This window comes from Lonchura striata, chromosome 7 (assembly GCF_050655825.1).
Source record: "Lonchura striata isolate lonStrDom1 chromosome 7, ASM5065582v1, whole genome shotgun sequence".
In the NCBI taxonomy this organism is placed as follows: domain Eukaryota; kingdom Metazoa; phylum Chordata; class Aves; order Passeriformes; family Estrildidae; genus Lonchura; species Lonchura striata.
The window spans coordinates 22,897,154-22,918,811 of record NC_140709.1 but is presented as its reverse complement, the minus strand read 5'-3'; the positions used below and the strand labels follow the sequence as shown (position 1 = coordinate 22,918,811).

Genomic DNA, 21,658 nt, shown 5'->3' with positions numbered 1-21,658 from the left:
GTGAAGGTGCCTTCCCTTTTGTTTCCTCAGCCACTGCTAGGTACGCTGCTGCTTTACAAACAGCAGGGAATTTCTCTCACTACTCTCCACCCAAACCTTTAATTTCCACCCAAAAATAGAAAACAGATACTTAGAGCAGCACAGAGGATATTTGTGTCAATAAACAGTCAAACACTACCTGTCAAACCCTATCAAATGCTGCAAGTACACCATGACGGTTCAGGAATGGAGCCACACTTCTCCATGTTTAACAGATCACTCTGATCCTGCTTCAGCTGACTGATACAGAGTCTGATCTTCCATTAACCTTGGATAGAATTGTTCCCTGAATGAGATGTTAGCTTCAGGCAGATGACATATCTTCTCCACTGCCCTCCTAATTTTGAAATAGTGCCCTTCCACATTCACTGTGCTGACAGCACACCAAGGGTCAGCACAGCACAGCTAGCTGCAGATGGTGTGGAGAAAGGTGCTGTCCTGGATCATGTTAAATCAAATCAGGACAAACATACATTAACTCTCAGACATGAATGCACACTCAAGAAATTATTCGATACTGAAGACAAAATTCTAGCTTCTCCCGAGTTTCTCCAGAGATAACCATGGAAGAATATCATCCTGAGCCCAGATACTCACACAGAAGCAGCTAAATAATTATTTACATAGTGCCACCAGCTTCTGAATACTGCACCCTAAGAAAAATGCACCTGCTGGAGCCAAGATCTGTGATTATTCAAAACCTTTTCTGCTTGCTGTACTAAGGGAGAGTGGAATGACTTCAGTTTATTAGTTACAAGTACTTTTGCAGTATGAGTATCATCCATATTTATGAATGAGCTTCAATCTCCATTAAGGAGACTCCCATAGAATTACAAACCCACATATTACCCACAGAGGCCACACTGCATCCCAGTGAGTGGGAGGACATGGCTGTTCCAACAGCAAAAGCTGCCCACATTCTCTTAACAAGATTCTCTGAATCTTGGCAAATTCTGTATTCTTTTCAGGATGACAAGTTCCTGCCAGAAGAAGCCTAACAAGATTGGTTATGCTGGAGCTGCCAAAGCCAGCTACAAGACTAGAGGTTGCAGGAAGAAAGAAACAAGCTGCACAGCACATTTGTTTCAGAACTTCAGAGAGAAAACCTAATGAAGACGAACCCAAAGAAAGGCTTTTCCTTTTATCCTAACATACCAGGGGACTGCTGGTCTAGTTTAACAGCATTTTCATATCCTACAAATGCATCAGGGAAATTTTAGTCAAGGAGGTGTAACAACAGGGATATCTCAAGGTCTATTTCATTTAAATCAAAAATGAAATTACAAAAATCAGAACAAAAATACAATCCTAGTTCACAGAGCTGTGCAGAACACTTGAGTTATTTAACAGGAAATCTGCAGTCACTTTCAGCTGTGAGGTCACGGAATTTTTTTTAGCAGAGTAGCCTTCGGGCAAACAAAAATCAAGCCCTTTTTAAAACATCTGATCTTCACTCAAGTTGACTCAAGTGGAAAAGTTTATATTTATTAATAGCAGAGAGGACAATGGTCTGGCACTTCAAGTGTGTTCTGAAGGCACTTGGTAGCAGTAGATGCTGTTGTAAAAGCAACCACAATGCTAACAAGGAGTACACAAGAAAAGCTTTTCTGTAAATAGCTGCCAAGTTTGGGATTCTGTCAAGTATGGACTTTTTCTTTTGAAAGGTATTAAATAAAAGTAGTGGCTTACACCTGAGCCAAGCCCCACAATGGTTCTGTTGTGCTCTCCAAGCACTAAGAGCTGAACCTAACCAGCAACTTGTTCAAACCACCCTGACTTGTGACCACAACAAAACAAAAAATGCCAAAAATACTAAACCACCCCCTTCACAAAGAAAAGAAAATAAGCAAACATTTCTTCTTGCCCTGTTTCACAGCAAAAATAGCTTCAATACTAAACCACTATTACTTATACATAGAAATTCCTGATTAATTAACAGTGCAGATCAGGGTTAAAAGTCAAAAAAAAAAGACAACTGGAATATTTGGGAAAACATGACTTGTAAGAGCAGCAAAAAAAATTATGCAAATTAATAAGAGTTAGAAGAGAGCTCTTTCTTATTGTTCTTGAACACTGAATTTTGATTCTTTCTATATTGCTGAGGGTCTATCTTCCAATTTTTGCTTAAATTTGAGCAATAGATCTTTTTTAGAGCATGTTAGAAGGAATAAATCTAGCAGAATTGACACAAAGAGACGCCAGTCTCTCTGTAACTATGATTGAAGCAAACAATTAGAAATCTAATTTTTGGCCAACAAATTGAACTTACCAAAATGAAAATGATGCTTTTGAAACATTTTTAACAGGCTTTTTCCATCAGTCACTGGCAATTTTGCTACTGATTCCAATGGGAACAGAATCAAGTTATATACCATGGCAGTATGTTTCTAGAGAGTAACAGAAAATCTAAAAACACATCCAAAAACTATGATGATGGGTTTTGGATGAGTGGGGATGACCTCCTGGTAATCATGCATTTGTTCTGATACTGTTTCCTGACAAGTATAAGGCAAATTTTATTATCTCTTTACTTCACAGCAAATATATCCTCTACATGGAAGTACTTTAATCAATTTCATCGGAAATCAATCTGAAAAAAAATTATGACATAGGCAAGGGTAACAGCATTGGCTGTTGGTTATTAATTGCTGTATATCCAAGTAATATCAACTTGTAGGCTGCATTTTGCAAACACCAATTAAATCACCCACGAGCTGCTCAGAACCCCTGTCAGTTCAGGACCACGAGTGGATTCAGCCCAGAAAATGTGACAGGGCATTGACCTGCTTGAAATTTGCTTTGCCAAGAGTTCCAAGGCAGGGGATTCATTCATTACTTCTAGCACACGAGACATACAGCCTAGAATGCAAAAAGCAGACACTGCAGAGATATTTTGGCCATTCAGAAGTTTCAATGGCCTGGTTGGGAGTTTTGTCCTCAACTCTTTTTGTTGGCATCTCAACTATTTTGAATTTAAAGTATAATTATCTACTGGTTCTGCAGTACATTGTTTTTTAAGTTTTTTACTTGTTTTTTTATGTGAGGTGATGTATAGAGAAAAGTAATATGCCCAAAGTCATGCAGAGGGCAAGTCTCATGAGCAAAACATGCAGCGAGACCTTTTAACTCTGATGCATAAGGAAAAATGCACTGTGCCATGATTTTAACATACTCCAGATGAGACAAACACCTCTACCTAATTCTATTCATAAAGGAATGCAAAATTACCATATAGAAATGACAAAAAGTAATTATTTACTATACTAGAGGTTCTTTATTGTACAGTTAAGTAATCATTTATAGTTTCTTAAATATCTAGAATTTAATATCTCTTCTATAACTAACAGCTATTCCACCACTTTCTTGCACTTTATCCCTACTATATTTATTTCTTAAGCTAAAATTGAAGTCAAGATATGGTTTTCTCAAAGTTTTTGGCTGGATCTCAATTGTTAAAACTTATCTGGGCCTGGGGGGCTAAAAGCTACAGATTCCCCATTCTTCATCCTTTCTCTACTTCAACTAAGATCTGAATATTTTTTTCCTATACAGTTATTTTTATCTAATTTATTCTCAGTTCATTAATGGTGTAGTTTGAGACTTACCCTCCACACCCTCTGGTGTCCTAAATCAAACACTAAACAGATCAAAAAAAACCTTCATTATTCATTTCTTTTCTGTCTTCAAAGGGTTACTGTCTTTTTCTGTCTAAATAAACAAAGGAAAATGACATTTCAGTTTTCATATCAGAAACCACTAATTTTTACACTAGAGAAATTTTGCTTTCCCTGAAGTCCTGCTGTCTATCATATGAAACAAAATTATTTCAAATACACTAAAATAAATGACCAATCCACTACTGAGCTGTAGAGTGTGATTATTTTTATATTAATACTACTAAATAGCTTGAAAGAAAAGGAAGAGCTGAGACCTACTTAGTGATTTCTCATCGCCTTTTGTCTTGGGTTACAATGCTTGATGTTCATCTTTTAAAAGTATTTCTTGGAATTTTGTATATTGAACTGCTCAGTAGTGTCAAAATACTGAAGGAGACACTGAATATCTGTTTAAAAATTCATTACTCCTCATTTTCTTCAATGAATAAAGTACATTGTATTTGAGGCTACACAGATTGTCGTTATTTGAAATTTCATTTTAAAATTGATTAATTTTTTTGCTACTTGCTAAAATTTAAAAAACAAAACAGAGAGGGGGAGTAATGAAATGGAGAGAGGTTATTTTTACTGGGGAGAAAAAAAAAAATTTTGAGTGACACAAGACACTGCGTGAGGAAGTAAACTGGGCAAAGACTCGGAAACACAAGCTGTATAAACTGCAAAAAATAATTGGGTGACACCAAGCAGAAAAGCAGCATGTGGAATTGAATATAAGCAAATTAAAGGTAGGAATATTTGGCTATCATGCTTTAATAAGCCATTGCTGTATGGCAAGTCCACTGACACTGAATAGGAAATCTCTGTCCTGTCCCATAATCTAAAAGTGTCCCACCAAGCCTGGGCAACTGCATCAACTGCAGGTTTGCAAAAAAGCTATTAGCAGAAATGATGAAAAAGTACAGATACATAAATTGTATAAATCCAGAGTTATGAATAAATGCATGTCATATAAAAGATAAATTAAAGTTTTCAATCAGTAACTCAAAATGAAGTCTGGACTCAAGTAACAGACTTCTGTGATTAATGTTATGTTGCTTCTCACTCTGAGTCTTTTCTGCAGGAGTGCCCAGAATACTTCAGTGTTTAATCTCTCCTGTGGTATTGGAGTAATTTGAGAAGACAATTTAGAGCACAGAGATCAGCCTTTAGACATAAATGAAACAAAAGTATGCAACAGTCACTGACATTCATTCAAGGAAAACATTCAAACTGATCACGGGCTGCTTTTCACTTGGGAAGGAGGAAGTTTTCTGTGGTGCTGTGTAACACAGTCATTCAACATTGGAGCACTCACTGAAGGCCAACCTTTGTTCTCATATAATGAGCAATATGCAACTGCCTCTTTCCCTCTTCACTGCTGACCTTCCATGCACGAAAATCATAACCAGCTTTTGTTACAGTACATGAATGTTGCTAACACAAAAATATAATGGAAACAAAATTCTCAATGCAGTAGCAATGATTTGATGATTTAATAGACCACTTGTAAGAAATAAGCAGTTTGTTGTTTTTCTTTTTTAACAGACAAGAGAACCAATCCCTTTACAGACACTATTTGAGAATCAGCCACATTACTTTAGCAAAGTATTAACTTTTTAAGAAAAGGTTTTCATAAATTCATTTTTTGTTTGCAGACCTCTGAGCAGTGAATTTTAAATCACTGATTAAAAGACAGCAAAACAACACTTGATCTAAGGGAGCCACTCATGATTTATTTTGAGGTCCAATATTTGTAAATTGGAATAAATTAGGTGCTACAGGAAAAATGGGAAATCTAGACAGTACTTAATTATTTTTAAGGTAGAAGATATTAGAATCAAATGACTGTATTACCATTGCTCTTTTCAAGTATTCTTATGAGCTGCCTACTGAAGGTTTGGATAATAAATATACATGTCTATTCTCAGGCATTCATAACAACATTGCCATATGCAAAATCTCAGTCTGATATTATATACAGCAATGCATACAGTGCCTAAATACTGCCATAAATCATTGTTTATCCCTTATTCAAGAGGCTCTAGATCCTGCCTGTTAGCTAGGAAATTAGTCACAATGCAGTGCTACCCTGGAAAGGTGCTCCGACACAGACCAAACTGCTGCACTTAGCACAATTTGCAGTCTCCATGATCACAGAATCATTTAGGTTGGAAAACAGATCATGTTTTTAGATCATGTCTAAAAGCCTTTAACCCCATGCAATGCTACAGGCTTGGAAATAAGCATCTGGAAGGTTTTTAGCTTTTAAGGTCTACTTCTGTATGTAATCCTACATCATCCAAAGCATATTGCACAGGAGACTGCTGTACCAACCAATTTTGAGATACTCTTATTTCATGTCATCCTTAACAGAATGTTGAGTGCCCCAACACTTGGTATAATTTCTTTAACTCTGAGTTATTCCCTGAGTGGCTAGTCCAAGCATGTCTCAATAATATAAAGGCTATAACAATATTAAGAAAATCACTTGCATGGGCATGTATCTCTGTATCTCACACAAGTGTGACAGATTTCATCAAATAGATGGATGAGGTCAAAAAACAGATAATCAGATTCAGACAAGAGGAGGACGGCACAACATCTGTCTTTTCTATTTTCTGCTTGCCTAGACGATTAAGCAGGGTTTCCTGCCCTTCAGAGGCCCTGAAGCATTCATAGCAATTAGTGGAGTCCCAGTATGTCCAAACCTCCAGTTTAGATGATTTCAAATTAATGGCAGTATTAGATGATTTTAATTTCAAAATAAACCCTCAACCCATTTGCAGTCTCTGAGGAGTGCCTCAGCAGCTGATGTGGTCCCAGGATTTTCATGAGGAAATCTTTGTTGTTCCATGTTCCTCAGGCTGTTACAGCAATGGAGGACTATTGATCTGCATGGCACGGAAATGTTTTGCATAAATCAGAGTCAGCATTCTCGGCCTCTGGCACAGGCATTTGGAACAGACTGCTGAGAGCAGAGGGTTCGGTGCTACACATCTTCACAAACATATAAACACAAACGTGCAATCTATGCCAGTTAAACATTAAACAGGAAAAACTAACTGATGGATGTTATCATCCTTTCTAGGATGATCCTAACCTAAATCTAGGCCATATGAAAAAATAAAAAACTGAAGAAAAAGAATGCAGTATATGCTATAACATCCGTTGTTTAAAACTGAAAATATTGATGGGGAATATTCCCTTTCCATCCAGTGTTTCTCAGAGAATTTCTCAATTAAAGAAAAAAAAAAGCCAAAAATTTTAATCAAAAGGAAGTGCTTTAAAGAATTTTCATGCATCCTGCTTTTGTTTTTTCCATTGGAAAAACCCTCTTGAAAACTAAAAATCAGAACCCCTTTTTTTCCTTATTTTACTTTTTTTTTCTTTTTTTCACTCAGCAACTTGAACAAAAGAAAAATAGATTAGTACCCTCAAGACACTTTAGCAGCTTTTTAATAAAATCTCAACTGAGAGAAGCAAAGAAACTAATTTCCCTTCCAAAAGCTATAACATATTTTCACAAAAATTGTATTAATCTTTGAGAGCATAGGAGGCTGAAAGTTTCTTGTGACCCTTGAAATTCATGTTGTCTGGTTTCATTTTACTGCCCTTCATTTATTAAGTTATCTCTTGCTTCTCTGCATGTTTTATTTCCACTACCATAAAAACATTACATTTTAGCTCTATGTTTCAAAACTACCAAGTAAAATTTTGATTCACAGCAAATTAAGAGCTTCATATTTTACTGATTTTGAACATTATCAACAAACATTTGTAGGAAGGATGTAAAAAAAAAAAACAATCAGTGCTGTCTCAATATAAATGCAATATTTTTATGGGAACAAATAAAAGGCTAGAATTGATGGATTTTGATCAGGTCGTGGAGAAAACAGAGAGACACAAAACCAGCATATTAATCAGAGCTTCACCAACCACGATTTTTGGGGTGCAACAGGGAAGGTCACATCCAGGATCAAAAATGCAGTTTTATTCCTAGAAGTAATTAGCTTGACAAATAATAAGGAGATCACAGCTGCACAGGATAATATAGCTAATGGCTAATAGGTAATCTGGGAAATATTGAGAAGGAATAGGGAGGCTCTATTGCCTCTGTGACTGCTACTAAATCACTGCATCCAGTTCTGCTGTCAGCATTTCAAAGACATTCACAAATAGGTTCAAGAGAGAACCATAAGCATGACCACAAGATTGAAAAACATCACTACTAATAAAAGATTTATAGAGGTCAATCTATTTAGTTTGTCAAATAGAAGATTGAAGTGTCACTGGATGACAATCTATGGCCCACTATATGGGGGGAAGGAACTTATTGTTAGAATTCCTCTCAAAGGTATAGCAAAATCTAAGAAGGGGAAAAGGGAGATAAGTATATGCCAGTTAGAAAAAAAGCACAGATTTATAATAGTGAAGATAAGTAATACTGATAAAATACACTATGGATTACAATGGGTATTTGTGTAGAGGTATGAGAAGACATTTTCAGATTCAGACCAGAATTTTCAAGGTCTGGGGTTTTTTTTAATGCATTCAAAGCTCAGTCACCACTGCTGATTTGGAACAAGAAATTCATTCCATGACCCATTCCATAGCAAGAGTTCAGGTTAGACTGTAATGCAGTCTCTCTCCTGCAACTGAAACCAACCAAGAAAACAAAGCAACACAGAAAAAGGGATACAATAAAAGGAATTATTTTTTTCTTAGTTCTACCTCTGGTACAGCCCAATTATTTTCCACTTAAGGTTTTCCAATTTTATCTTCATCTGTCACTAGGCAATTATTAAGTCTGATATTTTGTATGGAACAATGTTACATGTTCTTCAAGTGTTGAGAAAGATAGATTCTGATCACTGTTAATATTTGTGTTTCTTACTGACATACATTTAAAACCTAACTTTCCATGGAAGACCAGGAGCACATTATAAAGTAATTTGTTCTATCTCATTACTATACAAGTTTAGCTGCACTTCACTCAGAGATCTTTTCATTAGAAAGTCAGAAAAGAAAAATAGACAATTACTGCTCATGGCAAAAAAAAAAATCAAAAATGTCTTGAGCACTTGAAAAATACATTAGGAATCACAGACATGGCTGAAAAGAGCCTGAGATGGAATAATCACTTTTGAAGTTCCTGCAAAGTTTAAGACGTTGACTGAAATTAAACTGAAAATAAAACCAGGCAGCTGCTCTAAAGTAGTTTCTTGACAGAGTGAATCAGTGACCAAAAAAAACCCCACAACAACAACAACCAAAAAAAAAAAAAAAAAAAATCCCTTTTCTGCTAATGCCCAGTTGGTTATTCCTTGACTCTCTTCCATGAGGGAAACACATAAGATTTCCTATCCTCATACTAAATCCAGCACACATTAATTGCTAGATATGCTTAATTCTTCCAACCTTTGGAATATTAATGAATCAACATTCAACTTCACTGACCAAAACCGCAGTGTACTCGAAAGTAACATGTATTTTTCATAGAAGAAACTCTCTACTTCTAACACTGCTAATAATTTCAGCTGAAATTACACCACACTGAATTGCCTTTGCCTGTGCACAAAGCATGATCTAATATGAGGACAGCAATGCCCTAAGGCACCTGGCACAGAAGGAAATATCTGAGTAGTTCTAGAATATTTTCATCATTGAAAAGCTGCATGTTTTTCATCAGTCATTGATTTCCCAAAAATATTAAAGCCAGAAAATGACTGCTAATATGTATTGATTTTTGTACATACACAGATTATAAAACCAGAATAGAATATTGGAGTCACATAACATAAAAAAGACCAAAGGAATTTTCCAGCTTAGCTCCTGTTTGAAATAAACCATATAACATAGCAAATAATTCCAGTGCAAAAGCTTTCAGTGCTGTAAACAGACCACAAATCCAAAAAATTCTTGCAAAAATTAACTTTCCTGCATTATTAAGAATGTGCAAATTATTTCTCCCTTAAATATGTCTAAACTCAAGTCTTAGTCAAGAGTCTTTGTCAAACTTTTGCCTACTACACAGAAGAGCTCTCTACAAATGCAAAATTTGCTAGTGCACAAATACAATGTTTTTGCAACACTTCAGTCACCTAACTTCAGTTTTCTCAGGTTTCTAAAAGATTGATGGAGTTTAGAGAAGAATTGGCATAACTGAAGAATTGAAAAATATTTTATAGTCAGATGTGCATGCAGAAAGGCTTGTATTAAGCAAATTAAGAGGAGGAGTGAAAGCTTGGTTGAGCCCAATGGTACCTCCCCTAATTCCCAGAGCAGTCCTTGTTTATACAATCTAGACATCAACATGACGATTAATCATCTTTAATTAATCATCATGGACACAGTAGCAAACATGGTGTGCTTCAACAGGATATTGGACAAAAAGTACAAAAATCTTTGGCCACAATTAACAGTTACACATGCATAAATTAGCAAACATGCCAACTGGCAAACAACCATCCTTCTCTCCTAATATCAAACACTACTATTCTCTCTGAGCCTTACTCTACTTACACTTCCCCAGAATTTGGGACAGGACACATACATGTTGGTGGCTTATACAAAGCACCAGGGTTAGTAATGCCCAGCGGAAAGCCCTGTTCCACTTGTCTAAACACAACCTGCCTTTTAACACTTCAGTAAGTGATGGATGATCATTATTGCATGAGCCTAGAAGCTCATTTAGCAGCAAAAAATTCTTTCGAAAAAATTTTAAACATTTTCTGCATTTGCAAAAACTTGCTCTTCTTGGGAGAGACCATGACTACAGATTCTAACCACAAGAAAAAAAAATAAACAAAGGGAATCTAAAATTAGGATTTAAGGACCATTTGACTGCACCCTGCCACTTTGCAATAACCAGTCTTTCCTCTCTCTAGGTCTGAGATATGAAGAAGTTTTTCTTCATCCAAACAAAAAATGAATGGTATAACAGCAAGCAAAAGATGACTTATTTTAACATAACTAAACCTGTGGTACACTATCACTTTATCACAAACTATTTGTAATTTTCTTTGCAAAATAGTTTGTATTGAGTTATACCAGCAACATCAGCACTTACTCTGAGTCAGCTGTACTTCACAAAAGCATTTTAAGGAGTGTAATTTTAGCATGGAGCCAGGCCAGCTACAGAAGATACAGAGTTTGCAGGTTGCAATGAATTCTTTCAAAGTCCTCATTAATGCTCCAATGTAACAGTTGCACTCAAACCCTAAATGACAAGTGCCTGCCAACGCTTTATAACACTTCGACATGCTTTACCACAATATTTACTAGGAACTAATACATTTTCTTTCATGTCCAAATGCAAACTTCCCAAACTGATTGCAAGAGAGAATTCCTAAATGCCTAATCTCACTATGACTTTAAAGAGACTTAGAATAATTCTTCAGTTTCACTAGTAAAAAACAAATTCAGTTTTTGACAAATCACGTTTCAGGTTTGCATCCAATTCACTGATGTTGTCAGCCAATAACTATTGCCTAATGTTATCAACATTCATGGTTGTTGATATCAAAATTTTGCACACATTCTTAATTTAAAATACCACTCAGGTACAATATCTTTTATTCAGCTCCAAATGTTTAAAACTTTGATTTAGCAGTTCATTAACCCAATATAATAACTTTTCAAATCATGCCATATTTACCAGGTACTTAGATATTTTTCATTCTACCTACATTGGTATGAATGAAATAGGTTTTTTAAGCCATTTGATTATACAAAGTGAATTTAAAGCTTTTTTAAAATGTTACGACACATAAAATAATTCATTGTTCTTCCATCTGTGAATGTCAGAGTTTCATATTTTACTTTTGTAGTAATAAATATCATTGGAGAGGTGCCTTTTGGAGAGCTTCTCAGAGTATCAGTGAGGTAGACTGAATGCAAAACCTGCAGCAAGCTCTCATACATGCCACAGAACTTGGAGGGTGAAAAACCCTCTTTATTTTAAGTTTATTTTAAGGTGAAAGAGAAAGCAAATGAATAGTACTGGGGAAATAAAAGGAATTGCTTCCTTCTTTTCCTGAGCAAGCCCAGAGTTAGCCAGCTGCTAATCAAATATGAGCAGCCAAAAGTGAGGTTCAGCGGTGAAGGCACCACTCAGCATTTCGCTGGCTGATGTGCATTAACGTCACTGCAAACACAACTGAAAGGAACAGCCAAGAAGCAAATCCAGCATCTGGCCAAAGGCAGTGACTCAGCTGCACTCAGGGCACAGCAAGAGAGGGATGCAAAACCTAGCAGTCAACAGAATTGCTGCTCCAGTGCAGAAAACAGGACGTTAACCAGGACTGCTGAGAGGGCTCACCCACAGGTCTGACCATCTCCTCCTGTCAGAGGGACAGGGTGAATCACAGGCACCAGTGAACAGCAACTTTGCTTAATTCATACAGGAAATGTCAGGTTTCTTTCTCTAATACATTCAGTTAAAAGTGAGGTCAGTGAGGGATGAATTTAGATTTAAGGTCTGTCTGAATTAAAAATAACCAAAAACCTCGGGTCATCTAAAATAACATCTTGTCCTCTGATGCTTGTGAACATCAATGACATAACAGAAAGTCTTGACTGTTCCACTGTTCTGTGCTTCTTGTTTTAGAAGGCAGCTGATGTTCATATGAATGGGGCGGTCTAAAAAATCACAAAATAAATCAATGAACTCCATGGGGTTTTTACTGACTCAGAAAATGTATTCTTTTGAGCAGATGAGCTAGCATGAGATTGACCAAGAGTGACTAAACTACAATGCAGGTGACCTAAATATGTTGCCTTTCCAGCTCATGGAAAGATGAACTCTGTAGGAACAAATTTGGAGAAGGGAAGGTGAAAAAAAGAAAAAAACTGAAACTGTTTTTGCCTTCTGGTACTGCAGTTATTCAAAGTATGCTTTTTTTGGACTGTTGCAATGGAAGCACTATCATCTCTTAATCAACAAAATGGTAATAGCAGTGGATAGTTAGTTATAATTATATATTATAAATTATAGAAATTGTGACTGTTGGAACATGGATTATGGCTAATTTTTCATTATGCAATTTTTATATACACACTTCTTACAGAAAAGGAAAAAAGCAGGAAAGCACTAAAATACTTCATAAATCTTGGAATATTTTTCTAAAGTCAAAAGTTGAAATTAAATATTAGTTTATTTACTTGTCTTCAGTTGTTTGTCTGACCACTCTTCTCTGAAGAGGTGGTCTTCATCCAGAAGACCACACAAGAAAATGAGCATTTCAGTGAAAGTGGTTTCTTCAAACAACCACACTGCCCTGAACAGAGGGGACTCGCCCCTCTCCTCATGTTCTGGATGACACTGTTAGTCCCAGATATGGCAGACGTGTTGGGATTGTTTCACCTCTGTGTGTAAATTCCCATATGTTCTTCTGCTATATCTAGCCCATAAAACAATTACAATTTTCTAGCAATTTTTTAATTATCATTTCATCATACCTGAAATAGAAATCAGAATAGCAAAATGATCCCTGTGTACTTTTAACTCAATTAAATTTAGCCAAGCACAGTTGTTTTCCATCTAGGAAAGCAGAGACTCAGAGTTCACTGCACTCAAAGAGCCTCCAAATTCCAGAGGGGTGGGAGGATTAAGTACCAGAATCAGATGTCAACAGGGACTGTCACATCCTCACTTCCTTATGGTATCCCTGCATCAGATGGCCATGCTGCAGCACCTCTGTCTTCTGCATGGTATCATGTAATAATCATGTTATAATGAGGTTATGAAATATTTACCTCCTGAACAGATGTGTAATGATAAATTCTAATTTTGTCCAATCTAAATTTAGTAAGCAAATAGCTATAAATTGGACCTCTGCACTTAGAACAGTGAGCAACTGCAAACAGACTGTAACTGCAGATGCAATGAAGTCAGTATGACTTTGCAGTATTTTAACCTTCCTTAGGAATTCCTGACATTTGGAGTAGCCCGCTCAAGAGAAGGATGGTTGCTTCTTTTGTGATGGGTTTGTAATGAAAAGTGAAAAGTATTTCAGAGGTATAACATTCTTAAGCAGTGGATTAAGCACCAAAGAAAAATCATTGAATTAGCATGCACCAGCTGCCTCAAACCATCGAGATGAAATGTTTGTAGTGCTGTACCCACAGGATAGTTTGTACAACAACATCCAGAGACATGGCTGCATAAGTGCCAAGCACTCCCAGCAAAGAGCCTGGCAGGTTGCAGCATTCTGTCTTTAAAAAACCAAAAAAAGCAATAAAATACCATTGTAACAGTTCTCAAGTTTGCCATCAGAAGCTTTTACAATCTGAAAGTATTAATGGGACCATGTAAGGCAGTGGCTTCCTAGAAACAATGTGAAGTATTTTGAGTTTGTGTTAATAGAGAAATGGAAAAAAAAAATAAACAAACCAAACAGAAACACATAATTTTCTATTATCGTACAGCAACTGCTGAAAATATGTCATTAAAAGAATGTCACCCTATTTATCCAGTACTCACACAAACCTGGTTTCAAAATGACATAAATCACTGGTATTTGTGTTTCCACTGCTGCAATAAAATCCCACTAAAAAGTTCACAGAGGGTCTGCTTTGCACAGATGTCACTTTTCCTGTGGTACCTCTGCCTCAATCTTCACTTAATGTTTCATAGCGGATAATGCAGAACATTTTGCCCCACATTCATCCCTTGCTTTCTGAAATCCTGCCTAGTACAGTGATTCCATTTACTCTCCACTACCTATCTAGTTTGCACTGAAAAGCTACACACACAGCTAAACCAACACAGCTGTGTGTGTTGTGCCACAGCAGCTATTACTAATAATTCAATAGTTCCATTAATATATATCACAGGCCTCAATGGAAGAAAGATCTCTTAATTATGACCAATTAGAGATTAAAAATCTGTGCAGCTAGTACATTCCAAAAATAAAAATGATCAATAATTCCAAACATCTGAGATTATTTATCCTTTACTGGAAAGGCCTTTGTAGGAACCTTTTACATTACAACTGGTATCTACAAATTTACAGTTTCACTTTGAAGAAGCAGGGAGAAGACTTATGGAATATTAACTTATGTAGATCCTTTGTATCTGAGTGTTTTCTAGAATAATGGTATCAAATTTCAGATGGGTATTTCTCTGACATAATATATTCCATAAATTAGAGATGATAGAGCTAATTGACTGTTTATAAATAAAGTCTGGCTGCTGCAGCACAGAGATGTAAAAACAGAATGTACAACAGAGTTCTCCACATGGCAATGCTGAAGCGAAAAAGATTTTGCCAATGTTTGGTAAATTATAGCTGGATATGACTCTGCTGTGGCCTATTTAGGTTTTTTTAGAACTATTTTTGCCTGCTTTTTAAGTGTTGTTCTTTACACAAGCAAACCATTAACAGATTGTGTTTGTCAATGTGATCTGCAAAAAACTTGTTTCTTCTCACAATAAAATGCTGCCCTGTTTAAAATGCTGTTTGTGGCACAAGGTGTTAAGTCAAGTTCTGCTTCCAGAGAACATCACAGCAGGAGCTAACTCCCAAAACCATATTTATAAAGAAGATAAGCCTCCTTTTCCAGACCATATTTTCATGAAGAGGTTTAAATAAAAATCCTCTTTCATTACTTATAATGATGATTTCTAACTTGTCATAATGAATCCAAAACAGAAGTCATATATAAATAACTTTTATATCAATTAACAAAGTTAATGTTGATGGTTTTTGCTTAAACAAACTATTTCAGTTTGCAGTGGTTACCCCTAGGAGCCCATGATAGCCAAGTGCCAACACCATAATATTTGCCATACACTGCATTAATCCACATGCCAAAAAAAAAAAAAATCAAAGGCTAAGGATGTCACAGAGATCACAACAATATTCATTTTACCTGCTAATGCTATCAGCTTCGTTAATCACATCCATTAGACAAAGATAACTTAAGAGTACAAAGATATGGCACAGCAAGAAGGTGGAGAGCAACAGCAACTATGCAAAAGCATTTGCATAGTAATGAACTGCTGTAGGGAAAGGAATCAGGTAAGCTTTCAGTGGTCATAAACATTTTGGGAGAGACAGCTTTCCAACTTGTACAGAAATCTGAATCCAGCACTATCAAGGATAGTAAACGCTTGAGGAAAGGCAATTTATAATCAAAGCCAGAGATACCCAGAGGATCAACATTGTGTTGAGTCCTCCTTTAGTGTTAGCATAGCAAAACTGAATGATGAAGTGCTGACAGGATAGACCATGTTCTTGAGATGCTACTTCTAACACAGACATCTCCTGCCTACATTGAGGAGGAAGCAGCAAAATCATAAAGCAGTAACAAATAGAAATAAAAGTTCCTAGATGGATTTTTTTGGTTTTGGTTTTTTTTTTTTTTTTTGGTCCTTCTAAGATGAGGTAATGATAGCTTCAGCTGGGAGACAAAAATCCAGTAAAAGGATTATCCAGCACCTTCAGTGTAAGATTAAGACTGCAATATTCACAATTGCAGCACTATATAACACAGAAGATAGTAAGAGAAGGGATGCATTATAAACTATTTACACATTTTCTTTGAAATTTGATTCAGACAAATAAAATTACTAACCCAGTCTGTCATCTAAATGGGGAAGATGCATAAGAAAGCACAAGTGAAAGAAACATCAAGTAAAATATTCCCAGTTTTCATTTTTCTGTGTGTATATAGCAAATATTCAGCTACCTCCCTTGACTTTAAAACATTAAGCAAAAGCAAGTACCTGGTATATATGTATAAGTCTAATATTGTTTCACTTGATTAAAGTATTTGCATGTTTTCTCAAGTCCTTTAGGAAATGACATACATTTTTCCATCACATGTATCTTACTTTCTCCTCTTCCATCTCCAGTTGCTCTGAGGGCTTCACCAAACTGGAGCTGGTATTTCAGTAAGTCACTTTTCAAAGAAAAAAATGACTGATTTTCAAATGGCTTGTGAATGCTGGCAAGGCCAATAACAGGGAATGTAGATTGTAACTCTACCTTGCACAAAAAGGACAATGGCACTGATGTTGATGAGCTGCTCTGTAAATCCTCACACCAGGATAAAGGACAAGTAATAAGGCCTTTTTCTGTGACTTTTACATCAAAGAAACCACAAAGGCTTCACATTTGTACGGTCTATGCATCAGAGCAAAAAGGCTGTCACTCCATTTCTGCTACCTTCTTCTGCTACCACCTCTATATATTTGTGTGGCAACCATCACCTCACAATCCCAAGGGAAGTAAACTGAAAGTTAACAGTTCAAAAGAATCTAGCAGAAAAAAGCCTATCATATATTTTACTGCATTAAGTGAACTACTGTTGGTTATACAAAAAGAACTAGTTTAAGAATTGTTCATTAAAGCATTTATTCTATTACCATACTGATAGTAGCTTTCATTAATTGGAGACAGATTCAAGGGTTTTCTTTATTACCTCATTCACTAGACAAATAAAAGCATACTAAATGGAGATGCTACAGGATTTGATAGCCAGGTTTCCAACATTTCCTTATTTTATTCTGTTGTGACTGTCATTCTCATTCCAAATCTTGGGTTTCTTTATAGATTGATTCTTTGCTCTTTGTCTAATCAGAAATGACTCATCACCTAAATTATGACTAAAAATTCCAATAACAGTACATTCAATCAAATGGAATTGAGCCAAAGACTTGAGCTACCACTTTCTTGAAAATCTTCCAAATATAAATATATTATCTGTTCCAAAGAGGCACAAGTTACTACTGCTGCCTTTAAAAGCTCTAATTATAATTTTACTGCATAAAATAAAATGGCAAAACCAACCTGCTGACACTGAATGTTCTAGGTTCACATCATCAGCTAAAATACTGCTACTTTTTGTTACACAACATTGGGATAAGATGTTTATTTACAAATCAAAAGGAAAATGTCACCTCAAATAATGTCTTGTGAAAGTCTGCCACAGAAGGAAGTTCCAATATAGGATCAGTTACGTTGATGTCTCTCTCGCTACAATTTTGAAGCTGAAAATAATGAAAGACAAAAAGAACTGTAGAAAAAGCTCCAATTCCTTATGCTGCCCTGGATGCAATACACGATGACAAACAGTAATCACAAATCTGGAACCATGAAGAAGGTATAAATAGAATTTTCTAGGTAGTCTACAGCTGTCAGTTCAATTCTCCTTGATCTACCTGCTATGTACACAGCACCATCTCTATTTAGCCATCATATGGACCTGCTGGAACACCCTGACAAGAGAAGTGGTAAGTGAAATGCCTGTCACTGACCACCCAGGAGACTAATCTCCTTTTGTTTGCTTGGAAATTATAAAGTGCAGTGGCCACTTCCAGTAGAATAGATTTAGTGAAAGTGGGGAGCTCAAAGCAGCACATGAGAAAGTGAAGAACAGAGGAATTTGTCATCAGGTCCATACTTTTCCTCTTCATACAGTTCACTGCAATTGAGCAATTAACTCACAGTTCCCCTACAAGAAAAAGCCACCACCAAACCCATACCCCAAATTATTAACTACTGCTCCAAGAGAAACAAAAATTGCATGCAATTACATTTCTCTCTGTGGATTACTAAGAATGGGAAGGTTATTAAGATGTAAAACCAAAGTGACATTCTACAACTAAAAACCAGGACAGAAACAACACCTACATTATGCAGTATTGTCCCTACAGGCCTGTATCTATTTAATGGCATTTTAATAATGTAAGAAAGTTAAAGTAGCTCTCTTTGAGCTGTTTTTTCAATATAATAAGGGTAGTAGCTTGTGGATCTGCAAATATCCAAACAGCTCTTATCTAGCATTTGGAAAAAATAATACAATATCATGTCAGGAAAAAAAAAAAAGAAAGAAAAAAAAAAGCCCTCATAATATTTTTATTATGCTTGAAAAGAAAAGAGAAATAAGAGGCAGAAATTAGAGGAATGTGGGATGTTCTTTAAAAGTTCCCATCTTTGTTTGGTTTAGCATGTTTCCATTATCAGCAGAAACCCATGATTCATAATTTCATTTCTAAAAGGAATCTTAGTAATTTCCTACCTGTCAAATCTGGCACACTCATGTCAAATACAAGAGCAGTAATTCAAAACTTGGGAGTAGTCAGAGCCCACTAAGTCACATATTAAAAGCAAACTGACAGCAACCAAATCTCACTCTTCACTTACACCAGTTAGGGGTCTACCATCCCAGAAAAGGTGCTGGTGTGACCCATGCAATCAGTAAAAGCTTTCCCAACACAAAAGCCTCCGTGACTACTGCCACTCTGCTTTGCCTGAAAGCCCCTGGAAAGAAGCCAGGACTCAGGAACCACACTTCCATTATCCTCCCTCCTGAAGACTGTTAAGGTAGAAGAGCATTTAAAACTACCCATGCTCCACACTGCAGATATCAGGGATATTCTGCAGTGTCCTAAACTCTACAGGCACACAGAAAAATTATGAGTTTTAGTCACAGTGACACAAACTATTCTAATTTGAAATGTTTATCCAGGAATGCTTAAGACTTTTACTGTTTGCCCGTCTTTTGTGGCTGAAAGGCCACAAAAGCCAATTATTACAGAAATACATTAGATGTAATACACAGATTTTAATCCCATAATATGAAAAATTGCATCCTAACTGAGATTATTTAATAAGTGCTTTAAAACTGAAGTGTTGACAAAACTTCAGAGAAAGGGAAAAACACCACACCTGTATTGGGACACACTGTCCTTCTGAACTACAGGTGAAGGTTGCAATAGGTATGGAGCTACAGGAAAGAGGCTTCTTTCCAGGAATTAACTAGCACCACCAGAAATATCAGCCCTTCCTGACCACCTACAATCATCACCAGACAATTACCATATAAATACTATTTCTACACATGACACCTATCATCACAGAAGTCTAGGTTAATTATCTAAGTAGCATATTTCACACACCAGACAAAGAACCAGAGACAAATCCTAGATGCCTTCTTCAGAGAAAGACAACTCTAGTATATTTTAATGTACAAGCTCACCTTGGAAAATTGCAACAAAAAAACAAAACAAAACAAAACAAAAAAAACCCTATGTATTAGTACAGCCAGTTCAAGGATATTACACATGTGTATTTGTCACCAGTGAGGCTTGTTGACATCAACACTGGCTTTTAATGGGTCTCATTCCTTACTCCAAAAGATACATGGAAAAGACACAAATCCTCACTGTGATCTATCACACAAAAGAAACAGACTTGTTCCTAAGGAACATATCACATATAAAGCAAATCCACCAAGGAGAAAACAGTGCTGTGAAGTACTTATTCACTGAAAGAATCTGACACACTTATGAAGATTGAAGCTGCTGCAAAACTGCTACAAAGCCGCAGATGTTGCTTGCATTGCCTTTCTTGAACCAGAAAAGCCACTATTAGAGCCAGGACAAATAGAGCACATAATGACCAAATACATCATCTTTACATCTGCAATGCTACAAACCAAGTCTTTGAAGCCACATGGGAGATAGGCGTGCAGCAGCTCCAGGCTAAGGCAAAATACAAATCACTTAAAGAGCACCTTCACACTTGCCACACAAAAATCATAGAAGAAAAAACCCCTCAGAATTATGAGTCAATAGTTGTACTGTTACTTCTACGGGAAAGCATTTTACTCATAATTATTCAAGTACCAGAATGGAAAACTGAGTATTCTAAACATCGTTTAAAATGGTTTTCTCTTAGTACAGATTATCAAATTACTATTTCTCAAAAGTTCTTCACATGCTCATATTCACTGATCAACTGCATAGCATTATTCAGTCAGTGTTGTTCAGAATTCAGATTTCAAGAAAGAAAGGAGAAAGGCATGTGATTTGTGAGTATGAGCTCCTTGCTGGGGTATATGCCTCCAAGGCACTGGGACACCTCAAGACAATGGTGATGGGCTTGCTTTCTTGGTAGCATAAGCCATGCTTTTATCACTGGGATTTTTATACAATAGGATTTATGATGTTGGGTGTATTTCTGACTTCTGGCCACAGCAGGTACTTTTACGGATGTTCAGGAATTACTGCCCACTGCAGAATTGCATGGGATGCAATTCAATAACATGGATGGTTTTGCTGTCCACAAAATTCATTCTCATCACCCAGTGTCCAACTAGTCAATAATGACACACTTGAGAGAGACTGAGTTGGCAAGCCTGGGTGCTCAGGGGTATTCCACAAATCAAGCACACACACCAACTCTCAAAATTTTTTACACTTTGTACATTTTAGCAAACAAATTAGTATTTAATGACTACAAGTTGCATAGCCCTCTTATTAATCAGTATTCTATCTTCCACTGGACAATGATTCTCTCACTTTTTATGCTAAGCAGCCCATGGGCCCTCTCTCACTTCTTTTGAGCCGGTGGTTTTCTGGGTCGGTGATCCGTGAGTCTGGTCCTGACCTCCCCCTGCTGGAAACACCTCTCACCCAGCCGGAGCCGATTCAGCACAGTTGCTGGGCTTGTTTTATTAGTTTCTTCTTTATCTTGAGAGTTCTGCCAAATGTCCTCGTGGCTTGTAAATTCTGCATTATATGTGTCCACTACCCTTCTTCCCAAGCTTTGGTAACCCACTGAGATCACTGACGCATGTCAAGCCTTAAACCTTAATATGGCAATTCTACCAACAAATAATTTGGCTTTCTAACACCTAGGCATCACTTGGAGCTTGTTGGCAGCTCTCTGTTTCACACATCAAATCCCCCTTCTTGCTATTTAGGCTTGAAAGTATAAAAAGAGAAAACATCAAAGAACATCCTTTCTTAAGAAAATCTTATATATTCCACATTTGCAACAGTTACTTCTGCTTCTGTCTTGTTATGTTTCTAAATTGGTGTAAGCAGAGAGTAATCATTGCAGATAATACAGCGCAGATCAAATAGATGGTTGCAGGAATTATAAGTGGAGGTTCTTCTATTGTCTCATGTAGCATGCCAAGCAAGACATTCATCATCTCTTCCTAGTCTT

General features: G+C 36.5%; 1 protein-coding gene across 10 annotated transcripts in view; it reads right to left on the bottom strand.

The window, feature by feature from the left end:
* OSBPL6 (oxysterol binding protein like 6) overlaps nucleotides 1-21,658 on the bottom strand; it is a 95,523-nt gene that overhangs the window by 55,285 nt on the left and 18,580 nt on the right. Inside the window, exon 2 of one of the 10 annotated variants that reach the window (XM_085584527.1) lies at nucleotides 17,602-17,691. The exons of the other annotated variants lie outside the window; for them this stretch is intronic. The gene's annotated coding sequence lies outside the window, so the exon portion shown is untranslated. The remainder of the gene's footprint in view (nucleotides 1-17,601; nucleotides 17,692-21,658) is intronic. 10 annotated transcript variants of the gene reach the window in all.